This window comes from Microcebus murinus, chromosome 20 (assembly GCF_040939455.1).
Source record: "Microcebus murinus isolate Inina chromosome 20, M.murinus_Inina_mat1.0, whole genome shotgun sequence".
Lineage (NCBI taxonomy): Eukaryota > Metazoa > Chordata > Mammalia > Primates > Cheirogaleidae > Microcebus > Microcebus murinus.
Window position 1 is genome coordinate 14,145,676 of NC_134123.1, and position 18,844 is coordinate 14,164,519.

An 18,844-nucleotide genomic window follows, 5' to 3' on the forward strand; every position below is an offset into this window, starting at 1 on the left:
GGTTCAACTGATTTTAAAGTGTCCAGATTTTGTGGCCTTCCTTTCTCATTTTTTCTTTCCTCTCTCTCTTCAAATCCAAATTTTAATTGCAGTGTGTGCATTTGTGTGTGTGTGTGTATGAGTGTCCTAAATTTTGTGATACAAAAATGAATGACTGAAGATTTCTCCCCTGTAGGGGTTTCATTGTGCCTTGGGGTAAATATCATATTCTTTGATTTTTTTTTTTTTGGCATGTGTACCACTGCTACAGTAAACATTATCCAAAATGTTTTAGGATTTTGGAAGAGGAATAAATGGGGATGCATTTAGACTCTCTACTGATAAGCAACATGGGTGCCAAGACAGTAGGCTGGGAATTAAGAACTAACAATGGAAAGAATCACCTGAAGTGGTTGGTTTTATTACCTCATTCAATTTTTTCAAATTCCCCCAAAACCCATTAAAATGGATTTTTAAAATTTGCAAATGAAGAAATAAAAGCTCAGAGAGATGAAATATCCAAGTTCACACAGTGAATGGAAGAGCTGGGATTATATTTCACAGATATCTGATTCAGTGATCATTCAAAAAGACCATAAAAATTCACATAAGCCTGGCTTAGAATATTCTTTCATATGTCTAGTTTGAGAAACTGAGTCATGAGAAGAAATGGTAGGGATAGGGTAGGAATGAATAGGAAGGATTTGGACAGAAACAGACTGAAAAGAAAATCTAAATCTAGAAATAAATACTGGAAAATTAATCTTTTCAAGGAGAATGACAATGACTAATATTGCATGTCATCTTCTAGAAAAGATTTGAAATGTTCCTAATTACTCTGATTTGATCATTGCACATTGTATGCATATATCAAAATACCACATATACCCCATAAATATGTACAATTTTTACATATCAATAAAATTTTTTAAAAAATCTTTCTTGTGTTCAGTCATTCCTTTCTCCACAATCAACAGGTGAATCATTTTAATTACAAGTTTCCTCATTACAACCTCTAATTAAGCATTTTCAGTTAATTGTTCTCACTTAGCAGAACATAAATCTGTTGATTCACACTGCAGTCCCTTCAATCTTTAAGGGACTCTGTACCGCACCTTCTGTTCTTCCTGTGCCATGAACAGTCGTGCTCCCACCACCACCTCACCCTGATCATTGTTTCTATTATACAAACACAGCGTGCCCTCTATGACAGTGCTTCTAAAACTATCTGTTTAATGAGAAACTAGTATTTTTTTTTTTGCTGTCCAATCTTTTGTGGATCAATAAAATAGAAGATTAGAAAAATGAATTAAACAGGCATAAGAATAACTTTTGTCTTTTTAAATATTAGATTCAATCTATGTAATATTACTCTGTCAAGACAGCTATAAAAGTTTCTAGATGCTTACCCTTATATTTTAGACTTCTCTTGTCATGAATTGGTAACAGAGGAAAGACACTGATTTCTGCAACAAACTTGATTATCACTGGTGTAATGTACTCTGTGGTCTACACCACCTGAACAGCACCCACTGGTGTTTGAGCTCAGAGACTTTGAAGTCTTACTGTAGTGCTCTCTCTTTAATCTCACTGCTCCCTCTGTATGGAGTTCAGTATTTAAATTCAAAACACCCCTTATTGAACATCAATTCTCTTCAGATCTAGGAGAGGAAACATGAATAGTAGTCTGTTCTATATAGGGTCCAATTCAGGGTAGAAACTGATAGTACATTCTTTCCTATTAAGATAGCATCTTAAGAAGATGAACAAAGTCCTTTTGGAGTATAGAAAAGGATGGGTCAGGAGTGAAGGGACAATAGGAACACTGAACAGGAACAATACATCCAAATAAAGTGTTTTTTGATAAGTGAATGCACCTAATGTTTTGAATTCCAATGCTACCCCTTCTTATGTTCCCTGTACATGGCTTGGCCTTAACAAGTGCAAAATTAGAATGTGTGATTGCAGTGAATTATTCTTTTTTAAGTGATTTATTTTATGTCATGTGAATTTCCCCTCAATAAAAAAGGAGAGAATGAATGATTGTCAAATAAAAAAAAAATTCCATATAAGCTTTACCTATAGCACCAAAATCAAATGGTGGCAGGCAATTTTATAAATAATTGGCTTAGATAAAAACTTCATCACATTAAAAAAGAGGCATAAAAATCCAGATCAACATTTGCTGTTATCAAGACTCACAGTATGTTTTCTCAGAATAAGCTTTTTTTTCTGTCTAGAGATGTAAATACTTCCTCAAAAGGTTTCTCAATTTGGGGCAATAAAACCAAATGCTAATATTGAACATTTCAATGTGATTGAATGTAAATTTTGGAACATTAGTATTCCTTAAAATATAAAATAGTGTATGAAACATTTTGACTAAAATCAGATGAATCAAATGAAGAAAAACAACCAAAAAAGTCCTCCTTACTTTATTCACTTGCAGTAAATATAAATAAAAATGAATGTATAAAAAATATATAATTTTGTTCATTGCATATATTATATGTTGTATATATATGTGTATGCACATATATATGCAAAAAATGGGCAATAGGAAGAAACTTGCTATCAGAAATGGTAGTCTTAAACTAAGTAGGATTGAAGAATAAGTAATTTAAGAATAGTGATTTTCATTCACTTACAGCATCAGATTCTGCATAAATATATGTAAAGTTTCTTGGAAATAAAACCAAAAAGCAACCATCAAATCATAATGAGTTATTAATATATTAAATGGTGTGATTAAACATTTCTAAGTTGGGTAGGAGGTCAGACATGAAGACAACTTTGTTTTCTCTTATTGCTATCATTGCTATAATTTTAAATTCTGCATCACATACATAAAAAATATATTTTCTTAAAAAATATATATATATGTTAATGTAAAGAAAAAAGTAAACTGGGTTTAGGACATCAGTAACTCTGAGTGTGAATTGTGACTCAACTATTGCATCTGTGAATGCCAGTCACTAAAACAATATAGTTTTTTTTTTTTTTTAAGCAACTGAGAAAGTGCCAACAATGATGACAGTATTGTGAGGAAGAAATGGGAATAGGGTTGTGGCAAACATCGATGTAGCTTATTTGGCAGGTAGTTTTGGCACAGTTCAATCAAACCACCTGGCGTTGCCTTGTTGCATTTTCCTTCATTGCCACCTCTTGACATAATTACACCCCTGGTTAGATCCCAAACTTCACCCACTCCACATCTGCAAATTCACAGTTGAAGTTGGCTCAAAAGATACACACAACTATGCAGACTCATTGCTCTTTAAATCCCTGATTCCAAACTCAAGTGGGTTGCCCAGCCATCATTCCCCTAATTGATTCATTCTTTCACTGTCCCAGATAACTATTTCATACCTTCTCTGTTTTGTTCAACCTTTAATCCTCACTCTCAATTTATTACCTGGGTTCCTATTTCACTGAGAAAATTAAAACACTTTGAAAAGAATTTCCACAAATTGTCAGTTCCACATCTGCTAAATTTCTGTATTTTTATCAATATTCCCTGTTTTTTTTTTTTTCCTTCCTATTAATGTGAACAACATGCTCATTGTCTTAAGGACAACTCCTTTACTACTCCTTTATGGAGTAGTCTCCATACCCTTTCTCCAATTCTTCTTGCCCTTGCAATCATTTCTTAAACCAACTTCAATTAAGCATTCACCTCCATAATTCCACTGAGAAACCTCTTGCAATAAACTACATAATGGCAAATCCAATTATCAATTTATTTTTATTTGATCTATCATCAGCAGTCAATCATGTGTTTTTTCCTTGACTTTTCTTCCTAATTGACATCCAATACAAAACACTCTCTTGGCTGTCCTGACAAGCTGCTTTTTCTCTGTATCTTCTGCTGGTTTCTCCTCATCTTCTAAATCTCTAAACATTATAGTGTGAATAATTGAAGCATTGGGACTCCTCCCTATACATACTCTTTAAGTTATCATACCTATTCTTAAATAGGCTTAAAAACATGTCCTATCCACCAACAATTTACAATTTTATATCTCCATTTTGAAAACATCTTTGGGTTATATGCCCAAATTCTCTCCATACATTTTCACTTGGATTGCAAATAAATTGTTTCAAACAAAATGTCTTTAAAAAGCTCAATTTTACCTAAACGTAATCCTGCTCTACATCTGTAAATGTAAACCTATTTGACTTCTTAGAACTTAAAAACATCCTTGATGCCTTTGTATCCCTCCCACAAAATAACACTAATCCATCAGCAACTTCTTCTGGTTTTACTATGAAAATATATTCAAAATTTTGTGACTTATCTTTTCCTTCATTGTTATCATCCATGTCTAAGGCACCATAAGTAGGATCTGGCTCACTGCAACCATGAACTAATTGGTGTCCCTATTTCTAGCACATGGTATGAGTTGCATCTGAACTCTTACTAAGATCACAATGATTGTATTAGAAAATATCTTCTTCTTCTATTTTCCAAGATCCATGTTACTTACTGCCTGTGAACAAATAAAATAAAATCTGTTGTTGAATAATATGTTTTCATAAGCAGCTTTGGAACTGTATTCAAAAGGATTATCCTAAGACTGAGTGTCAGACTTGTAAGATTTAGCACCAAAATGGAGAGTACCCAAAGGTCCATTAGCAGGATGCAAAAGAGTTTTGAATTTGTGGCACAGGAAAAGCCACTGACCAACAGGTTATGCTGAGATTGAAGACAGGACATGTAGAGGAAGATGTCAGCAGTTTCCACATGAGGAAAATAATAAGGAGTAACTAATTTTGTCTAAAATAGCAAAACTAGGACATTTATTAATGAGTGGAATTAGAAATTTTTCCTTCTATTGATCTATGACTTCTCCCTGACATGCAAAGTTAGAAGTGCCAAAGACTAAATGGGGATTGTGTCAATATAGAGTGGATTCCCAAACACAGAAGCTATTTAGTAGATAATGGATTCCCAACCATTGGAGATATTGTCAAACACTGAATGGCAGGATGTTTCACCTAAGATTTAAATATTAATATTGTATCAGACAACATAAAAGTTTCATTCTACTTTACAATCAAACATTAACACTTACTGATGGTTACTATAGAAGCAAGGCATGTTTCCCACATTAGCTTTCACAGAGCTAACAGTCTAATAGTGAGATAAACAAAAACACTATATACAATAAAAATTGCTAGAGTGCATTAGGTTTCTATTGCTGCCATAACAAATTACTATATACATAGCTGCATAAGCAAAACAAATGTATTATTTTACAGCTCTGTATACCAGAAGTTTGACATGAATCTCAATAGTTAAAAATCACGATGACAGGGCTGCATTCCTTTCTTGAGGCTCTAGAGGAAGACTATGATAATATATCATAATGAAACTATGTCTTGTTTTTGCCCCCAAACATACTCTAGAAATATTGAGTAGAAATTATGTATGGAGTTTTAATATAGCTAGCACTATATTGTTTGTGGTACAGATGACAAGATGTTTGATGTAATTTAATTGTTCTTAATACTTAAAATGACTCTAGATAGAATGGTGAACTGGCTATGATCTCTCCCTTCAATTGGTTTGTGTAGTAGAGGGAAATATAAACAATTACTGGAAGGCCATTATGCAATAGGTTAGAGACTACCCTAGGGTAAGTAAGATGCTGGAGGAATACGGGTCAGTTATATATAATGAAGACAGCAATGTGTTTCCAAAGAAAACAATATTAGGTAAAAGAAAGGGAAAGAATATTCCAGATAGAGGGAAGAATATTTGTGAAGCATGGGAGGTGAGAGAGTTTGACATATATCTTGAACTGGAGATGAATGTTGGTGTAGAAATTGCATGACAAGTAGAGAAAGTGGTCAGTAAATGTTGAGAAGTAGATTAAGGTTAAGGTAGTGTTAGGATTAAAGTTTAGATGCATTATTTTGCAAAATATACAATTACTAAGTAAGCCTACTAGTCAACGTAATGGTTCCACTAAAATATGCCTTCCTTTTTTTGTGGGTCTGAATTCCAGGCTACCAAAGTCACTTGGCTAATTGGTAACAGTATAAGATAATTATACACATTATAAAATAACTTAGAAGGTTACATTGATGTACCAGTCTACATATGGTTAAGTTAGATAGACTTAATAGCTTAAACTATATCATCTATTCATTCATTCATTCACTTATCCATCCTTTCAATTTCTCAGCTAATTAAGGATGTTAAAATAATCACAGAAATTAACTTCCTCACATTATTTGAGAATATATTATACCATAGCACCTGCTACAAAGGTAGCTGTGAGAAAATTGATGATCGGAAAATGTGTGTAAAATCCTTACCATCAAGTTTGGCTCTTAGTGAGTGACGTTATTTTTACAACAAAAGAAATTATTAATGATTTTCTCATTTATAATTGTATAATGGAAATAGATAAATTTAAAAAGTCTGCCATACGTAGATTCAAATTGGAATACCAGATTAACTATTTATTTCTGTATGACATTGGCCAATTCTGGCATTCCTTTTAAGTCTCAATGTTTTTAATTTTAAATGGGATAATTATATTGATTTTGCAGAACTGGTTTGAGATTTATAATTTAGATATACACATGATAAAATACATTATTTCGTTTAGTTTGCTTCAACTGTCAATATATAGCAGATTCTTAAACTAACCATTTAGCAAATTTAAATTTATTTCCCCTTAATTCTTTTCAATTCAATCATCAGCAATATTAAATTTTATCATTTAAATAGATGGTAGGCAAAGCTTCATAAGAGGTTATTGCAGTTTTTTCAAATGCTTGCTTTCATAATGATGGATTATCACTATAGAGATGTTAAAATGAATGATGGAAGAATGCTGGCTCCCTGTGGGAACTTCCAAGAAACTACAAGAATATATACAGGACAGGCTTCATCCAAAACTAAAGATACATTAATACCTGTTAATGTATCTTCTTTTTTTTCCATTTTGATGGACCATTTATTTTACATAAATTTTCATTTACTCATTTAAGTGCTATGCATCATTAGCTTGGACTTCTAAATAGATGGCAACATATTATAATAAGCTACCTGCAGACAATCTCCAAAGTCCTCCCACACATACACAGAATTTAGCAAACTAAGTTTCACATCCTGTATGGGGTTTTTTGATCATGTGCAAGTTATATTGTTGCTTTTTGTCTTGTTCTAATAGTCTCTATTGACAGTCAGGATGAAAGGAACTCATGAGGAAAAACATGCAAAAATAGTTTGTTCCATTAAATGCTTTTATCCTCTCCAATATGTGTTACTTTGGGCCTCAAAACTCTTATTGGTGGTCTTTGTAATTAAAATCATAAAATGTTCCATGAGCATTGCATTGAAGAATCATATTTTTATAATAGATATTGGAAGCTCTTTTAAATAATATAAGTAATATGAGTCTATATTAGGGCTTTGAAAATTGCAGAAGTGTAGAAAAAGCAAAATGCCTCCTATCTTTTCTCCTACTAGCATTACTATGCATTATTAAATAATTTAATATATATTATTTTTAAGCAACTTTATATTATTGAAATTAATACATAGTAGTATAACTTTGTAATCCACATTTTTTCTTTATTCAACAGAATACATGTTACCATAGCAAAACAAAACAAAATTAACAAGCACACAATAAACAATTATAACAATAACACTTCCCCGCCCCTTTGGATATCATCATTATACATTCCCCTCCTCAAAGAGATCATAGTCCAACAAGGATAAAACACAAATATAAATGTCACAATTGTCTACACTGCTACTGTTACTACTAATTTTAGTGCTGCATGCCAATTATCTCTGTTTAAGTGCTTTATTGAAATATCTTATTTCATTCTTCAATCAGTTTTATATAGTTTTCATTTTATAAGTAAGGGAACTATGTCAGATATGTTAAGTAACTTGCCTGACACCATGCAGCTAGTGAGAGGAAGAACAGCTAGACTTTATATTCCACAATCTTAATGATCACAAGACCATGCCTGATATATTGGGCAATTAAAATCATTACAGAAAAGGTAATCAGCTGTTTCATAGGTTCTCCTCCAAGATGAAACCTTTCCTGAGTAATGATAAGCAAATGTACTGAGGTAGAGGGAATATAGGTTCAGGGGCGTGTCTGCTGAGTTGTTAGCTCTGGGATGCTGCTGTTTTTGTGACTGATTCTTCCTGGAGTGTAGTTTGATGGAGGAACAAAATAATAGTATGACAAAAGAGAAGCCCAGAAGAAGTAATGAGGATAAGAGGCCCAAAAGGGTACTCAAGCTCTCAACTGTCATTTCCCAGAAATCTATTTCTAGTGGAAGGCTGATAATCTTCCTTTTGCTATAGCTCTTTACAATTTGGAAAGAGTTTTAATATAGGTGGCCTGATTTAACTCCCACAACAAATCCCTCAAAAAGTATGATGATCCTCAAATTACTAATAAAAACCTGATGCTCAGCGAATTAAATATCACTGTCAAGAATCTCGATAAGGAAATTTTCATTTATCCAGTACATATTTAGCACCAACTAAGTACAAGGCACTAGTATGTTTAAAGAGATCCCTGACAACTGAGAACATACAGTCTTGTTAAAGCCCTGGAAATATCATTCAAATTGTTCCATAATTATCTCAGTTATGCATCTGTTTTTCAGAACTACACATAACAATTGTTTCAGATAGACTTAATTACGACATGTCTGCCATTTTTTTTCCTAGGTACTTCACACAGGTGAATGCTTCTGAGGTTTATAGGAAAAAGCTGATGGCATTAGCTGAATATTACATTGAATTTTTTTCTGAGGCGATTTGACTTTGGAGGTTTGAATTGGGAACTGCTTAGAGTTGCATATATAATACCTTTAAATTGCAACTACCATAACAAACACTGGATTTTCCCTTTAGGCTCTTTGTGGTCCCAGCTGCATAGCTGAGTAATCACAATAATGTCAGTACCTGAGGTTTTACATATGTAAGTGGTTCTTATTAATAATAGTGTCAGAATGCAAATCATAGACTTCATGCCACCTGAACTTGTTAAGTCAAAGGCAGTATAGATCTTTGGGTCTGAATGTCATTATCTGAAAACTGGCGACAAGGATTAGCTAAATGATATATCTAAGAACTCCTGGGTGACCCATGGAGACATTGAATGCATCACCTCTTTCTTCACCTCTCCAGTCTCTTATCTATTCCTTCTAGGTGCTTTGTGTGCTGAGCTACTGCTTCTTTCTTTAAAAATAAGTTTACTTCAAATAAAAATTCACTGCTTATCCTCTGCTTCTTTTTTGTCTCCTTGAGACTATATTCATCTGGTTCCCTCCTTGTTTGGTCCATTGGTCTGCCTTGGCAAGAGGTCAGAAGCAGATGGGATACTGTTGTACATAAAAAACAAAAATAGTCTGATCTTTGTTCCAAGTTCCTTGGACGGACCTTTTAAACTCTTGGAATTTTCCTAGTGTTAGGATTGTCTTTGTTCTTCGTCCTGGGCTTATGGGACCATACCTGAGTTCATGCTAACAAGGTGACTCAGGGTGGTCCCTTGGATGGACGGGGATGGCCATTCTGGAAAGGCCAACCATATAATTAGAAGATTGGGTCTTTGAGCCAAGTGATATCAGCCTAACCCTTCAATTTATGGGGAGACAAAAGCGGGCTGGAGATAGAGTTCAATCACATAGCCAGTAATTCAATGTCATACCTATGTAACGAAACCTCAATAAAAAGTTTGGACACCTGGAGTTTGGGTATGCATTCTGATTGGTAAACACATTGATGTTTTGATGATGAGTCTTGATCCCATGGGGAGAAGACACAAAATCTCCACATTTAGGATCCTCCTGGATCCCACACTTTACTTATCTTCTTTTGGCTGGTCCTGATTTGTATACATTATATTATCATAACACTGTAATTATAAGTATAAAGCTTTTTGGAGTTCCTGGAGTTATTCTAGTTAATTATCAAACCTGAGGATTTAGTGAGAACTTCTAAATGGTTTGTAGCCATTTGGTTTCAAATGGCTACATTTAGTGGGAACTTCAAATGGTTTGTAGCCATTTGGCCAAAAGCAGGTGGTCTGGAAGCACAGAAATTGTAGCTGGGCCTGAAGTGAGGGTGGTCTTGCTGGGGACTACAACTGTAACCTGTTCAATCTGTCCTGAGTCTGAGTAGTCAGTATTAGAATTGTGTTACAGTATGTTACAAGTGTGTTCCAGTACAACAATACAACAGTTATGTATTGTAACACATAACTGTCCATCTCTGTCCAAATATACAAACATGCCTATACTGCATTTGTGTGTCTCTCTCCAGCTTATATTACTTTTGCTTTTAAGAGCCAGCATCTATGACTTTCTTTGGAGGACTATCCTAGAGCTAATAGATCCACTTTGACCAGTGTTATAGGATCAGTAGTGCCCTACAAAAATTTACATATTAAAGACCTAAACCCTAGTACTTCAGAATGTGACTATATATAGAGATAGGACCTTTAAATAGGTAATCAGGTTAAAAGCAGGCCTTTATGGTGATCTTTAAGCCACCTGACTAGTGTTCTTACAAGAAGAGATTAGAGCACAGGAAACACAGGATCAAGGCTGACCACGTGAGCACACAGCCAGAAGGTAGCCACCTACAAGCAAATCTGTCAACACCTTTATCTTGGACTTCTCACCTCCTGAATTATGAAAAAATAATTTTCTGTTGTTTAAACTAGTTAGTCTTTGCTATTTTTTTTCTTTTTTTTTTTTTTGGCTTGGGCATCTTTAGCAGTCTAATATATGTGCAGAAAAGTAAGAAATGCTTAAAAATTTGTGAACTTACAGTTCTCCTCTAATGACTGACTGGCACAGTATGAAAAAAAGTATGAAAGCCTATTTTTTTTTTTTTTGTCTTGAGGTAGTTCAAATTCTGAGGTTTAATTTATACCGCATACTTCCCAGAAGCTATAGGCTGAGAATTTGGCTCAAATTGCATCCTTGCTTGACTTCTTTCTTCCACTCTATTAATGCTTTCTCCTGGGAGTATTTTGTTAACAAGTCACTTACAAGTAAATTGTAGTTTCAAGCTCTACTTTTGGTGCCCCATTTGTAGAGAGGGCATTTATCATTCTATCTTTCTCCCTGTTGATTACCAAATGCTGGTTGGTCCCTTGATCCATATTTTCTGCCCCTGTCAAGGTAGCCAAGTTATATAGCTCTCTTTTTCTCGGTGTATTAACTTTTCCTAATTATCACTCAGGAACCGATGGCAGCAACAACACCATTAATATAAGTTTCAGAATGCAGCACTGTCCTTTATAATTTCCCTACATGGAACCCACAATGCGTCAATAGAAAATTCATAACAAGTTATAACACATAATAGAGTCTTGGTACTTATAACCATTGACTTCTCCCTACAAAGTCTTGATGAAGAATTATCTATTGAGTGCAATGCACACTATTTGGGTGATGGGTACACGAAAAGCCCAGACTTTACCACTATGCTATATATGCATGTATCAAAACTCAACTTGTACTTCCAGAATCTATTACAATAAAAAAAATTAAAAAGACAACTAGTAATAAAGCAGATAAGTATATGGATTCCAGAGCTTTGTTACCTAACAGTATTATGACTAGGGCAAGTCCAAGGTACTTGAGTATTCTGTATATCAGTAATTCCATCTATAAAATAGGGATAATAATATTACAGATTTCATAATTTTTTCTTAAGATTGAGTTAACATATCCAAAATATTCCAGTAGTAAGTGCCCAATAAATAATTGCTTTTGGTTTTATTTTCTATTGAGTATTTTTTTTTATTCTTGAAAGTAGAGCTAAGAAAAGCTTTCTAAACTTCCTTCTATGCCCTAATAAGTGAAAGCATGGCATTCACCTGCCCCCACTTCCAGAGCAGAACACTGTCTCTCATTTGGTACAGTAGATGCATGCAATTATTCAACATATAGTTGCATATGACACATTGATCTAGGCACTAGGAGTATACCAGTAAATAAGGCAGACAGAGCCTAATATGTAAGATAGAAGGAAACAGTGGAAAAGTTTTAAGTCTACCACTTTTCCATTTCTGAGAATGACTGGGTCGGGGGTGGAGGGCTTCCAAGAATAAGAAGCATTTGAGCAAGCCCATGACTTATAAGAAAAAGCCTATCATGAGAAGGGCCTGGGTGAAGGGCTCCCTAGGTAGAGAAAAGAGTGCTGGGATATGAAAGAATTTTTTTGTCAGAAAAAATAAATAAATTAACAAGATATTGAAAAACAAAAACATTAAATCTTCAGAGTTCCCTGACCCACATAGGAGAGTTCTCTTGAGATATTCTTTAAATGCAAAGAAAACAATTTACCTTACCTTAAAACAATAGCAAATAAAAATCATCTACTGTATAAATGTTTCAAATTTTCCTCCAATATTCTCTATGTAAAATGGGCTGATCAGATTACTGATAGAGACAGAGTTATCCCCATAACCTGCAAAACAGAGCCGTTTTGTATCTAGAATTTTAAATATTTAGACTTATTTGTTTAGAATAATGCTGAGTTCTCAGAAACACCAGAGAAGCACAAAGAGGTTGAAAAGAAAAGTAAAACGTCAAGTTATCTGCTCATGCTTGCCCTGAAATAACTCCTAGACAGTAACTTTTGAAATGTACAACAGCTCATTCAATCCACATGCCTTCTCAGATCTGTGTTCTTCTCCAGTTTTATACAGATGAATTTAGAATTTTCCCAGATAAGATTTGGCTTTAAGCTTCTAAATGTTCATCAAAGATAACATTGAAAAATTCAATTATGCTACTTTTTTTTTTTTTTCCAAAAGGAAGAAAACCTTGCCATAATCAGTGAAGCTATTTTTAAATTGCAGGAGGGCAGGAATGAAGGTACAAATTAATGAGCTGATGTCATATTAATGTAGTCTTTTTGATCTTGTAATCATGAGCTCTTTACAAATCATGTTTGGTTTCAAGATTGTGATTCGAGACTCCTGGTTGCAGACATATAATTTAAATACCATTAAAGGAAGCTCCAGATGTTTCAGGGGAAACATTTCTTATATTTAAGAATGGAGCCACAAAAGACAATCTTGTCTAACTAGCTGTGTGATCGTGGACAATTTGCTTTACCTCTAGAGGCCTTAGATGCTTTATTTAGATTGGTTAATTTCCAGAATTCAATCAGCTTTGACACAATATGAAAATTGTCCATGGATGATAAATCTAGAAAAAATAAGTCATAAAAGAAAAGGTCTCAGAATAAGGTCAGGTGATAGACCTTGAAGTATTATTTTAAATTTTTTTTTTTTTTTAAAGAAGGTGCAGGTTACACAATTTTTTGGAGGGCTATTTCTTTTCATTTTACTTTTAAGATGCCTGCTGCCTACATGCTGATGTGCCCACAGCATTGAAACTTCAAAATGTAGGTCATGCTTCTTTATGATGAGGGTAGATTAAAAACAGGACCCTTATTAGTTCTGTGACAACTCTTTTTAAATCTTCAGGATCCTTTGACTAGGTGGGAAAGCTTTTACAACTAAACATTTTTGTTAAATGTAGGAAAAAAAAAAAAGGGGAAACAAAGACAAGAAAGCAACCCAATAACAAAAAACTTGACATTTAAAAGTGATTTGAAAACAAAGCAAAAATCTGAATTATATTGAAGCCAGATCAAAACGACTCTACAATCAGAAACAGTTCCTAAGAGAGATGAATATTTTTGTTCTTTTCTGAATATTCTTCATTAGGTAGCAGTTATTTATTTATTGAAGGTCAGGAATTTTAGCTTAAGTGCTAAAACACTTGGATGGAGCATATAGTGTGATTTCTTCAAGGACCACTCAAGGAATTTTTCCTCCTTTGTGCTTTAAACACTTTCTGTGGTATTTTTTTGACAGATGTGTGGTTATGAATATTTATAGTATTGCCAAACATGAGAAATAAAATGTTTGTTCCATCCCTAGAATGAAATGTATATGATGCTTTTGGAGGAAATAAGGGAAAATGGTTAAGAATTATTCATCTTTAAGACAGAATATCTAGTCTGGATTATTTCTGGTATATAAGGTGCTATTATTGAGTAATTTCATAGCATATAGGCTTAATATTTCCCTTTTTTGACCTTCATCACTTCAATTATCCTTGATAAAAAGTCATTTCTAATCATGAAGTCCATTGTTTTACAAGTATTTTATTAAATTGTATAGGTGTTTTGTTTTTAATTGCATACAGAATTCTTGGATATCCGAAGAATAAACAGACCACAAAAAGCTGAATACAAAATATAACATATTAACTAGAATCTTAAACCAGATCAAATGACCTACAACTTTCAAATTCTGACACTAATTGTTTTTCACATACACTTTCATACTTTTATTTAACAAGGGGCCATTTATTTTTCAGCAACCCCATTTATAAACTCCTTAAAGAACCAGCATGTCATATTAGTCACAATCTGATCAAATATGTGTAGTATTTGATTATAGGCACCTGCTTACTTTAGAGAGGGAAATATTTCTGCCTCAGATTCTGATTTCTTGAGAACCAATGCTAAGTTGTAAGTCATACGTTTAAAATAAATACAATTGCATAGTAGGAAACCAGGACAAGGCTACTAACAGAAAGAAGAAAAGCCAACAGGAGTTTGTCCAACAAAGCTGCTCCACTAAGTACCACTGATTACTGGATCTCATGGATTAATTTACTGGGGCAGGGAGAGGAATGGGAAGAAAGATTCTTCCCCCGCCTCGTTCCTGTATCAGTTAGTGGCCAGTTAGGGACTGGGTGCCAGAGCTCCACCACCCTAACCCTCACCTCTAACCCCATCCGTGGAGAAAGTGTCATCCATGAAACTTAGAAACTGGGGCTGCACAGCAGGAGATGAGCGGCTGGTGAGAAGCTTCATCTATAGCCACTCCCCGTGGCTCGCATCACAGCCTGAGCTGTGCCTCCCTGCCACCGCCCAGTCCGTGGAAAAAATTGTCTTCCATGAAACCAGTCCCTAGTCCCAAAAAGGCTGTGGACTGCTGCATATCCCATCTGTCAGTAATACAACCACAGGGCATTAACTACCACCTTTGCTTCTGTTTTTTTTTTTTTTTTTTTTTTTTTTAATGTGGGAGCAAAATGGAACTCCCCTGTGCTCCACATACCAGCACTAACAAAGAAACCTCAGGATAGGTGGTGATAGGTACATGGGACCAGTGTGCACATAGCATTTGCATAAATCTAGTTGAAGCCCACATAAAACTGGCTTCAAAAGCAGTAGCTAGAACAAGAAACAGATTGAATGAATCGATTATTCAAGTACACACAGTGAGTGAACTGTGGCATTTTAACCCCTGTATAAGAAGAAAAGTGTATGATGTGGACTTTATTTCTAGGTTTTTTTTTTCTTTAAAACTGTTCAAATATAGTAATTCTTTCTCTGCTGTGCATTTATTGTTCAGATGCACAAACTGTGGGCTCCAACTAGATTTACACAAATGCAATAATAGGAATCCTGGATCAGGTATATACATGCAATTGCACATCAAAGTTTATATGTTCAGGATGCTATGACCATATCCCCCACTAAAACCACACACGAGTTCATGGAAGTTTGGGTCTGTCATATCCATCCTTCATCTTTGTTTTACTGCTCCATGTGAAATAATTCTTACTTGTAATTAATTCCATGATATCGTGTATATATGCTAATGTCATATAATTTTTGAGTTTGTAAATATTACAACTGAATATACATCCCACTCAACAATTGTACGATATTACTTCCAATTTGAGATATACCAAATATCTGATTAATTTATTTAACTTATAACCTCTATTTAAGGTGACATGTAAATTTATGGATGATCCAAAATTAAAAGAACATGAAAAGAAAAACTAAGGAATTGGAAGGAAGGAAATTGAAGTTGAAAAGTAAAAAGCCAAAAGAAAATTGGCATGTAGAATATATGCTGTCCTTTTTATTTTTTCCTCCTCCTTTTCTTCCTTCTCTTTTTTTCTCATTCTCCTTTTCATCTTCTGTTTCTCCTTAGCTAATGGTGAGTTATATCTCCCTATATTTATTATTTTGTTATTTATTAATTCTTTTAAGTACTTTGGATATAAATATTAAAAGTTTCATTAGTAAATATGCCATTAAATAACTTGTGGCCCTAAAAACAAAACTTGGAACAATCCCAAGGCAGGCATTTATTCTGTTAGCCCTGAATTTATGATATAAAACTGTCACAGGAATAACTCTGATTCATGAAATTTTCAATTTACAATTTAATTAAAGTCCTGACAGCATCAAGCTATCAGAGTGTTGGAGATATAATCTAAGCTAAGACCAAAAACAATGTTTACTTAAATTTACTTGAATGAATTCTTCTAAAGAAGTCAGTCATCGTAAGAATTTCAGTAGTGTAGTCTGATTTCCCAGGGGGAAATCTTTTTACCAGCCTGGGACAGGTACATTGTTCATTGATGTTAACGATTCTCATCATCACCATTGTCACTAGTATTTTCTTTATAGTAAAATGTGATGGGAAAGATATAGGAAAATAGAGCGGAAACCTCTTATCTGGAATAGCAATCAAAAGAACACCAAAATTTGCAGTTGCTCCTAGAGTCTTAGGGAGGATTTGCATCAGGACTGAAAAACCCAGGCAAAGAGGCCCTCTTGCACATGTGCATAACTTCCGTATGATTCCTACATTATCTGAAAAATATGTAATCTTTTTTATAAAAGTATTTATTTCTAACAATCTCAAACCCTACTCTTTTGAAAAAATGTTATTAAAGTAAATTTTTAAGGAAATCGAGCTCTAAGTTTTCCTTAAATTACTTCAAAAGACACATGGACTGTCCTATGTATTTGGTTTTTTACCCATACTGATTATTTTTACGTTGTTTAAAAATATATGAATGGAAGGCACCAATAAAACTTTTTTGTGCATGTGAAAGCAATGACTGTGTAACAAGATCTTTATGATCAGACGTCATTGGTATTGAAATGTATCCCTTTATAAATTAATAAAGGGGTGCAAGGAGAGAACTGTGGCAAGGGCCTAAACTCTGGAAAGGCACAGGTATAATTAAGTATAATAATAATAATAACCAGTCATTGCTCCCTACTTTGCTTTCCTATAATTTCTACTCAGGAGTCACATAGCTGATGGTCATAAAGATTCTTAACTTTCTACATACTTTCTACATTCTTGTCAAACCTAAGGCTAGTTTTTGAGATATCTTCCAGACTCTGTATCCCAGTAGATTGGCTGACCCACCCAGACTAGTGGCTTATTCCAAGGAACCGACTAAACCGGTATTGGGACACCCGCCCCCCCCTCCAACATGAAAACAGGATTTCTATATCCCTATGATTTCACCCTGAACCGAGCCAATTAGCAAACACAATTGCTTAACTCTTTGCCCAACAAACTATCTTTAAAAAATCCCTTCTCCCAAATTCTTGGGAAGACTGATTTGAGAAATCCCCCCACTCTGGTGCTCTGTGATATTAAACTTCTCTGCTGCAACTCCGATTGCCTCAGTGTATTGGCTCTTCTCTGTTACAGTAGGCTGTAACAGTGTGGTCACCATGAATGAACATTAATATCATCCCTGCAGGTCATAGTAATTCTGAAACAAGAAGTTTTCGAATGACTTATCAATGTTACTATTGAACCCCAGAGGCTAGCCCGGAGATCTTAACTTGTGTCTTATGGAGAAAAGTCTTACATTCATGAAACATATAAGCCTGACTTGCTGTAGTTTTGAAAATCTCAAATATCTATATGGTTTATTCCTATATAATCTTACTGTTAACCTCCTACTAAAATGTGGAAAAAGAGGTGTTTTTGACAAAAAGCACTAGCCTTGATTTTTAGAAACAATCTTCCTGTAACAATTTTATACCTCATTTAACTCAGAATATAAAAAATAGAAAATATATATTCTGAGTGTTTAAAAAATAGGATACTTTTTATTATTTTAAAATATTTATATAATTCTCATATCTTTAATTTTAAAGTCATTCTATATTGGTATATTTTCTTCTATATTTCATTTCAATTTTTTTCTCCCCAAATTTCCAAAAATTAAAATTATACTACTGAAAGTAATTGTCAGAAAGCAGATACTTCACTTAACTTTTTTTTTTAATTAGATATATATTTATTTGGATTTTTTCTTTCAAATGCCTAGAACCAAAAGAACTAATTTTTCAAGGCTTACTGATCCACTGAAACCCTAATTCAGTATATTTATATATTTGAGGAGATTGGTGCAAAGGGGACAAATTCTGTTTCTTTCTTCTTCTCTAAATGGATAATATTAATAGTATATTTCTTAATATTTCAGGGAAAGGAGGAAATTACTGTTACTTTTCTAAAGAATTAGATGCCATAACAAAATAATTTTCTTAATTTATTTGGGAGTAGGGGAAGATGTTAGGGAAAGGGGAGACATAGAAGGTAAATAGGAAGGAGAGCGAGAAATACATTTCTTTATTTCATCTTCCAGTGAATGGAGATACTCCTCATCTCTTTAGGAAAGGTAACAATTAAGAAAGCACTAAGGTTTGTTACCCCTTTCACTCAGATATTGGGCATCCTGTTTTTTCATAACGAAAGGCAAGACTTAGATCTCAGGGGGGAAAAAAATCAATGAAAACCCTCTTTATGAGGTTTTTGTTCTTATATATAATCCACAGTGTTCTATAGAAATTTAGACTCTGAATTGCATTAGAATTAAGACCAAATAATGTGGTCTGCATTTAAATTTTAAATCTGCACATGGTTCCCTGCATTTATTACTAAGCTTTAGCTTATAGAAGAGCAGATGGTTCTCTGTGCTCCAGATCAAATACTGTCAA